The sequence below is a fragment of the Meriones unguiculatus genome, chromosome 8 (assembly GCF_030254825.1).
Source record: "Meriones unguiculatus strain TT.TT164.6M chromosome 8, Bangor_MerUng_6.1, whole genome shotgun sequence".
NCBI lineage: Eukaryota > Metazoa > Chordata > Mammalia > Rodentia > Muridae > Meriones > Meriones unguiculatus.
Window position 1 is genome coordinate 19,224,900 of NC_083356.1, and position 7,397 is coordinate 19,232,296.

Sequence of the window (7,397 nt, forward strand, 5' to 3'; positions counted from 1 at the left end):
GTACAGCTGCTCAGTGGCTGTGGACTGTTGGAATCATGGCCCTCCTTTCTCAGAAGGGACTCTTGGCTCTTCCAAGTCAAATTCTCTCTGGGACCTGAATGACATTCTGCTGTTGTACTTTGATTCTCTTTTCCTTTCATTTCTGTCTTTTGACAATTTTCAAAATAGTTAAAATCAAAATGTTTACAAATTCTGCATTTCTTTCCATAACAATTAGCAACATCTCAAGCGTTGGTTTTGTGGTTGTGATTCCATAAGTTACATCCTATCACAACTAACCACAGTCTCACTTTGGCCTCACACCATGAGATCCACAGTAACCATCAGGGGATGAAAGCTTCACCAACCCTAACCAACCTCCACCATCCTTGCCCAAACTGAGCTTTCTCAAGGCAGCACTCAAGTGTGACTGTCATCCCAGTGAGCAAGTGACATCACTTCCCAAGCCCAGTGTGTTAGCACTTCCCATCATGCCTAGGGAAGAAGGAGGAACTAGCAATGACTCTAAGACTCAGTGTTGATCTCACATCAATGACAAGGCAGAATGGAGCCAGCAAAGGGGAATGGCCCACAGGACAGAGTCCAGGAGAGCTGTGCCCAGGTTCCGGTTGTCCCTTGCAGTGGAGTCCAGAGGACAATGATAAGGTACCTGTTGACATGTGCACCCAGAATCCAAATCTGAGCCCCCTGCTGACACCTGGGGTCCAGGACTCAGTTGTGGCTTCCTGTTGCAGACTTGGCATACCTGTGCACCTGCCTTGAACACAGGACTCCAGTCCCCCAGGGGTCACATTATACTGACAGACACATGGTTCACTTGGCTGAGAGGCCATGGACTAAGGATAGAGAGAAGTAAACAGTGCCAGAAGATATGTATACCAGAGCATCCAGGCCACCTCCCAAGAGCTGTTGACAGACCAGAGACCCTTCACAGCATAGAGTGTGTGACATCCCTCACCTGTCCATGCACTTACCTCACAGGGGCTCACGTACCTGAAGCAGGAAAATCGGGCCTGGGTCAGCTTACCTCACCCTGGGGCCAACCCCAGACAGCACCATATATGACACCCCAAAGAGATAAAGACCATTAAAGGGAGGAAAGTTCCTGGTATTAACCCCAGGGTTAACAGTCGTGGATCAGGTCTTTACCCTGGTAGTGAGTGTCATATGTCAGCTGAGAAGAAAATTATCTGCCTAAGCTTTTCAGTAAGTATGTCTCAGTTGGCTCCCATCTCCCACCCCTGACATGTGCTTGGGTTGGCTCCTGAACTGTGCGGCACTTCCTTACAGGCCAGGATGGAGCAAGAGAAAACTTGTTCATCAATGTAAGGTGTCCATTACCATAACTCAGCTGTGCAGGGCCAAGAGGAATAAGCAGCAACCAGGAGTGAGGGTCTAGGGACTGGAGGCAGCAACAAGCATGAAGCAATCCATAGGCCCTAGTGACCTAGAGGTGGGCAGCTGAGAGGAGGAGATCCAGTGTACAGTCCTTGCTGTGGTCTCAGCTCCTCTCCTGTAACTCAGCTCCTTCCTCCTTTGCCACAATGAAGGGTGCAGCAGAGAGCCCCTGCCTCCATTCCACTGGGACTTCTGAGCCTCTGGTCTTCAGAGATATGGACCTCTAGCAAAGACAGGGTCAGAGCCTTTCCTGACCCTAGTGAGTGACAAGGTGGCGTGTGCAGTGTGACCAGCAGTGCCCGGCACACAAGTGCCATTTGAGGAAAGGCTCCGGAGTCATTTTTCTGTTTTCCTCATGTCTGCCCACCCTAACCACAGGCCCTTGGCATGAGGAGGACATTGCCCTACCTATCTCCATGTGTAAGACTGTTGGGGGAAAGATTGACCCACCAAGGACAAAGGGAGAATAAGACATAGGGGCCACCATAGGAAAAGTAACTGACCCAACCTAAGACCTCTGGGGACAGTAGACATTTTTCTCAGCTTTCTCAGGCCCAAGTTGAGAAGTGTCCAGGTTCTTAGTCTGGCCTTTCTGATCAATTTGGCAACCTCAGACCAGTACACAAGACTCCATAGGCTGCAGCCCCCTGCCTCCACTCCCATTCACTCATCCCAAAACCAGCTAGTGGCACTTGCTGTCTTAGTCCGGTGGCATATCCTACAGTACCTGTAAGTGCCTTGTGTCCTGCCAATAAAGTGTGAGCCTCCAGGGAAGTCTTATCCCCAGTCTGTGGCAGTGTTCACAGCTCCCCAAAACTCTGCCCACATGGCACAAGGAAGACACCTTCCCATCCCCATTAAAATGACTGTTGGCATGGGGTGTGACCTACCAAGAAGCAAAGGATAAAGAAAATTAGACCATGGTCTCCATGTGACAAGCAGCTGGACCCCTGCTGGCCTCTCCAGGATGCTCTTGAGAGCTGTTGACTCTCTTTCAGCTTTCTCACATCCCAGCTAAGATGTCCCCAGGTTTTGAGTCTGGCAACCTCAAGCCGGTTCTCAAGGCTGCGCTGGCTGGAGCTGCCTTCCTCACACTGCCTGGCCCTCATTGGGTAGCCACACAAGCCCCTTCAGTGGCCCTTGCTGCACAGGAATAGAGCCTATGGTGTCAGTCACACCTTACTTAAATCCCGCTAGACAGACTTTCCACAGAGCCCCCAGGATGTCTCGTTCTGTTCTGACACTGTGTCCCCAGGCCTCTCAGAGCTCTGCCTGTGTGCCAAATCAGGCACACTGACTTCTCCGTCCTGAGATCACACACCCTGAGACAGGGTCCACTGGTTATCTGCCCACCGTGCTCGCAGTGCCCAGCCCAAAGTAACCCCGAGGTACAGCTGTGTGCATACTGATGCCACTCCCCAAGATAAGCACCTGAAGAGAGAGGAAAGGGCAGCAACGCCGAGGTTGACTTTCCCTGGACTTTTCTCACCCCTCGTAGAGGCTCTGTTTGAAGAGTAAACATAGCTACGTGGCTCAAAGCAGAGGACACAGGGCAGCTTTAAGCCCTTTATAAAGGACCAGGTCCTCCGTCTGTCTGTCGGATCCATCTGAGAGGATCTGTCCTGATTCTAGGTGTCTGACGCACGTGTTCCCAAAAGAGTCTGGGAGGCAGTGGAGCGGCCATGGGTCTGCTGGCTGGAGAGAACCTGTGGCCTGCGCTCATCTTCACGGCCATCTTCCTATTTCTGCTGGACCTGATGCACCGGCCCAAGTTCTGGAACTCCCGCTACCCTCCAGGCCCCATGGCACTCCCTGGGCTGGGAAACCTGCTTCAGCTGGACTTAGAGAACATGCTGTATACCATGTCCAAGGTGAGAGAGATGGTGCTGGAGTGCGGTAGAGACCATGCTGCCCCTAAGCACACAGAGTGGTGCTGGAGACACAGGTAGACAGGAAGATGGCCCCCAAGAGGCAGAGGCTTATTGGGAAAACAAAGTGGGGAGGGGCTGTGTCTGCTATCATCTCTGGCTGCTGTGTGGTCTCAGGCCTGGCTGCCCATCTCAGGAACCTGACTCTCCTCTTGTGGGGGTGGGAGGTAGGAAGGGCTCCAAGGACCTTACAGGGTCACAGCTGAATGTCCACATCAACTGTGAGACCTTAGCTGAATTTAGAAGATATGGGCCCCCAGGCCACAAGATGTCATAGCACAGATGGAGCATGTAGGTCAGTGATAGAGAGTTGCCCAGCATGGGTTGGGACCAAGGTTCAATGAGTACCAGACAAATACACATACACATACATACAAAAACATACACACACACACAGAGGCAAAGATTTGTGTGTGGAGCTTTGATCTTCCACTCTGCAGGGACCTCTACTTGCTACATACTCTGCCCCTCTGTTTCAGCTTCAACAGCGCTATGGTGACGTGTTCAGCCTGCAGATGGCCTGGAGGCCCGTGGTTGTGATCAATGGACTGAAGGCCGTGCGGGAAGTGCTGGTGACCTGTGGAGAGGACACTTCTGACCGCCCTCTACTGCCCATCTATGATCACATGGGCTTTGGGCCCAAATCAAAAGGCAAAGAGCTAAAGAGGGGACAGAGCAGACAGAGTAGGGCTTGAGGAGCAGTGAGCAGATGTTCTGATGGAGGAGATGTGGTCAGGCAATGAAGGGACTCTCATGGAAATGGAGGGAGGAGCCTCCAGGGTGACAGCTGGTTGTATCTGGTAGCTAAGACTGACCTCAGGGCGCTTTGGGAACTGAGGAGACAGCATGGCCAGATGTGCTTGGTCACACACAGATGTGTCTACAGGTGTGATTCTTGCACCTTATGGGCCTGAGTGGCGAGAGCAGCGGAGATTCTCTGTGTCCACCCTGCGTGACTTCGGCCTGGGCAGGAAGTCTCTGGAGCAGTGGGTGACAGAGGAGGCTGGCCACCTCTGTGACGCCTTCATCCAAGAGGCTGGTGGGTGATGGCTGAGGGATCGAGGTGTGGGCAGGGACTTATGAGCATGCATGACTTGCTCACATCTCTGTCCCCAGAACACCCCTTCAACCCCAGCACCCTGCTGAGTAAAGGTGTGAGCAATGTGATTGCGTCCCTCGTTTATGCCCGTCGCTATGACTATGAAGACCCTTTCTTCAACTGGATGCTCAAAACCCTGAAGGAAAGTTTTGGAGAGGACACTGGCTTCATTGCCGAGGTATGAGGCTCAGAGCAGGGGACGTGGCCACTTCCATGCTGAAAATCATTATCAAAGTAAGCAAGCATTCAGGGTGAATGAGGAGAGGGCCTTGTGTGATAGGCAAAGGCAGGGAGAGAGTCCTGGACCTTGACCAACCTGAGAGAGCTGGAGGGGACAAAGGTCAAGGGCTCTGGAAAAGTGTGAGCCTCTGCCCTCTGTCTCCAAGCAAACCACACAAGCCTGTTAGGTTTGCAGGGTAGAACATGTCAGTGGGTGAAGGAGCCTCCCAAGAAAGGCCGGAGACCTGAGCTGGATCCTGGGACCCATGTGAAGCATAGAATTTCCTCTCTTCATTCTTGTCTGACCACCAATATGAGTGCATGGGATAGTGCTCACAGCCCATGTTCACCTCCACACATGAAATAATGGATTTTTTTTTTTTTTTGAGACAGGGTTTCTCCGGCAGAGAATAAGTTCTTAATTAGAAATAAAAGCAACTAGACCTCCTCTGTTTCTTTCCCAGGCTCTGAATGCATTCCCATTGTTCCTTTGAATCCCTGGGCTGCCTCAAAAAGTCTTACCTAAGATGACTTCCTTCATAGCCTCACTGGATACAATGTTGATCGAGCATAAGAAAACCTGGGACCCTGCCCAGCCTCCCCGAGATTTGACTGATGCCTTCCTGACAGAGATGGAGAAGGTGATTTGCAGCTCCAAAAAATGAGGCCCTGTGAGCTGTGAGGCCAGATGTGTGGGCCCCTGTGTATCATCATATTGACTCTGCACCTGGGCTGCCTGGGAACAATGGGGGGCCATTGTGGGACTTCCTCTCCCCACTGAGCCCACCCTTTCTTACTGGCCCAGGCCAAGGGGAATCCTGAGAGCAGCTTCAATGAAAGGAACCTGCGCATAGTGGTGGCCGACCTGTTCATGGCGGGGATGGTGACCACGTCAACCACACTGTCCTGGGCCCTGCTGCTCATGATCCTGCACCCGGATGTGCAGCGTGAGCCTGGCTGGCTTGTGAGGGAGGGCGAGGGAAGAAAGATAGTCATACTTGAGAAACGAGTGGCTCCAGAGTTGGCTTGATCCACAGGTCCTCAGTCTAATGGGAATATTAACCCACCTATTCACCCAAAGTCCAAGGTCAAGGACAGCTGCCCCTTCACTGAGGGGTGCTGTCCATCCAGGTCGAGTCCAAAAGGAGATCGATGAAGTCATCGGGCAGGCACGGCGTCCAGAAATGGCTGACCAGGCCCACATGCCCTACACCAATGCTGTGGTCCATGAGGTGCAACGCTTTGCGGACATCGTCCCATTGAATGTGGCACATATGACATCCCGTGATATTGAATTTCAAGGCTTCCGCATCCCCAAGGTAGGGATGGGCACCTTTGTCCCAGGATCTCTGTAGGCAAACAAGGGCAGAAAAACAAGACCAACATCCTGGATTTCCACCTGGTGACAGGACCAACCTGGTTGTGAGTACACTGAAGCCATTGCCCAAGAATCCCAGGGAAGAGGGATGCCCAAGGAAGTGAGCCTCAGGGATCTTAGGAAGCACAGCACACAGGGGGCATTTTCATTCAGGGCCTTCAATGGTACCAGAAAAGGTGGTGAGAAGCTCCCAGGTCGAGTGTGAGTGACAGGAGCCAGTGTGTGAGGTGGAGACTTCGAATGTGATCATGGTGGCCAGGGTCTCCACATCTCAGCCCCAGTCCATGTCCACACCATGTGTCTCCTGCCAGGGGACCACCCTCATCCCCAACCTGTCCTCCGTGCTGAAGGACGAGACTGTGTGGGAGAAGCCCCTCCAGTTCCATCCTGAACACTTCCTGGATGCCCAGGGCCACTTTGTGAAGCATGAGGCCTTCATGCCATTCTCAGCAGGTGCCTGTGGGGTGCCTGGCTCTCTCTGTCTACCCAGGGTGCCAAGGAGGGTGGAGTGTGAATGAGGTCCCAGGCTGACAGAGCCCCTCTCCCACCCACAGGCCGCCGAGTATGCCTGGGGGAGCCCCTGGCCCGCATGGAGCTCTTCCTGTTCTTCACCTGCCTCCTGCAGCGCTTTAGCTTCTCGGTGCCCGAGGGACAGCCCCGGCCCAGTGATTATGGCAATATGAAGGATTTGCCAGTTACTCCAAAGCCCTACCAACTCTGTGCAGTCGTGCGCTAGCAGGGCCAGTAGCTCCCTCCTGCCCCCAGCTTGGGCTGATTCATGTTCAATAAATAAGTTCTATAGCCTCAACTCAGACTCCTGATCCAATCCCCATCCTAGTCTCAGCTGTGTTTCAGGTCAACAGTCTACAATCAGTCTTGCCTCTATCTCTGCCTCAGCCCATCCTAGGAAGAACCTCAATGAGAAGAGTCTATTAAGCCAAGAACAGCTCTGTCAGCATAGCACATGGAAGGATGTGGTAGGAAGACAGCAATTCAAGGCCAGTATGGTCTATATAGCCTGGACTACTTAATGAGACCCTTTCTCTATAAGATGGGTTGGGTGTTAATCACAAGGAGGTGATGAAGGGAAGGAGGAGGAGATGAAAGGGAGGAAAGTTGGAAGAGTAGAGATGAGGTAAGAATAAGAAGAGAGGTAGTTGTGCTGATGTTTAGTGATTGACCCTATATCAAAGGTAAAGACCTATCAATGATTACTGTGTTGTGTTGGAGGTTTGTCTGGTGCCTTGTATTGAAATTCTAAATACTAGCTCCCAAGATCTGGTTGCTACACAGAGGAGCACATTCTCACATATACCAAGATGTTGGGTAAACCTTGCTCCCCACTATATAGTAGGTTGGTTAATAAAAATAACTA

The 7,397-nt window shown here is 52.1% G+C and overlaps 1 pseudogene; it reads left to right on the plus strand.

Moving 5' to 3' along the window:
• The first annotated feature begins 2,923 nt into the window (after positions 1–2,923).
• LOC132655787 (cytochrome P450 2D26-like) lies at positions 2,924–6,830 on the plus strand (annotated as a pseudogene).
• Positions 6,831–7,397: the final 567 nt, after the last annotated feature.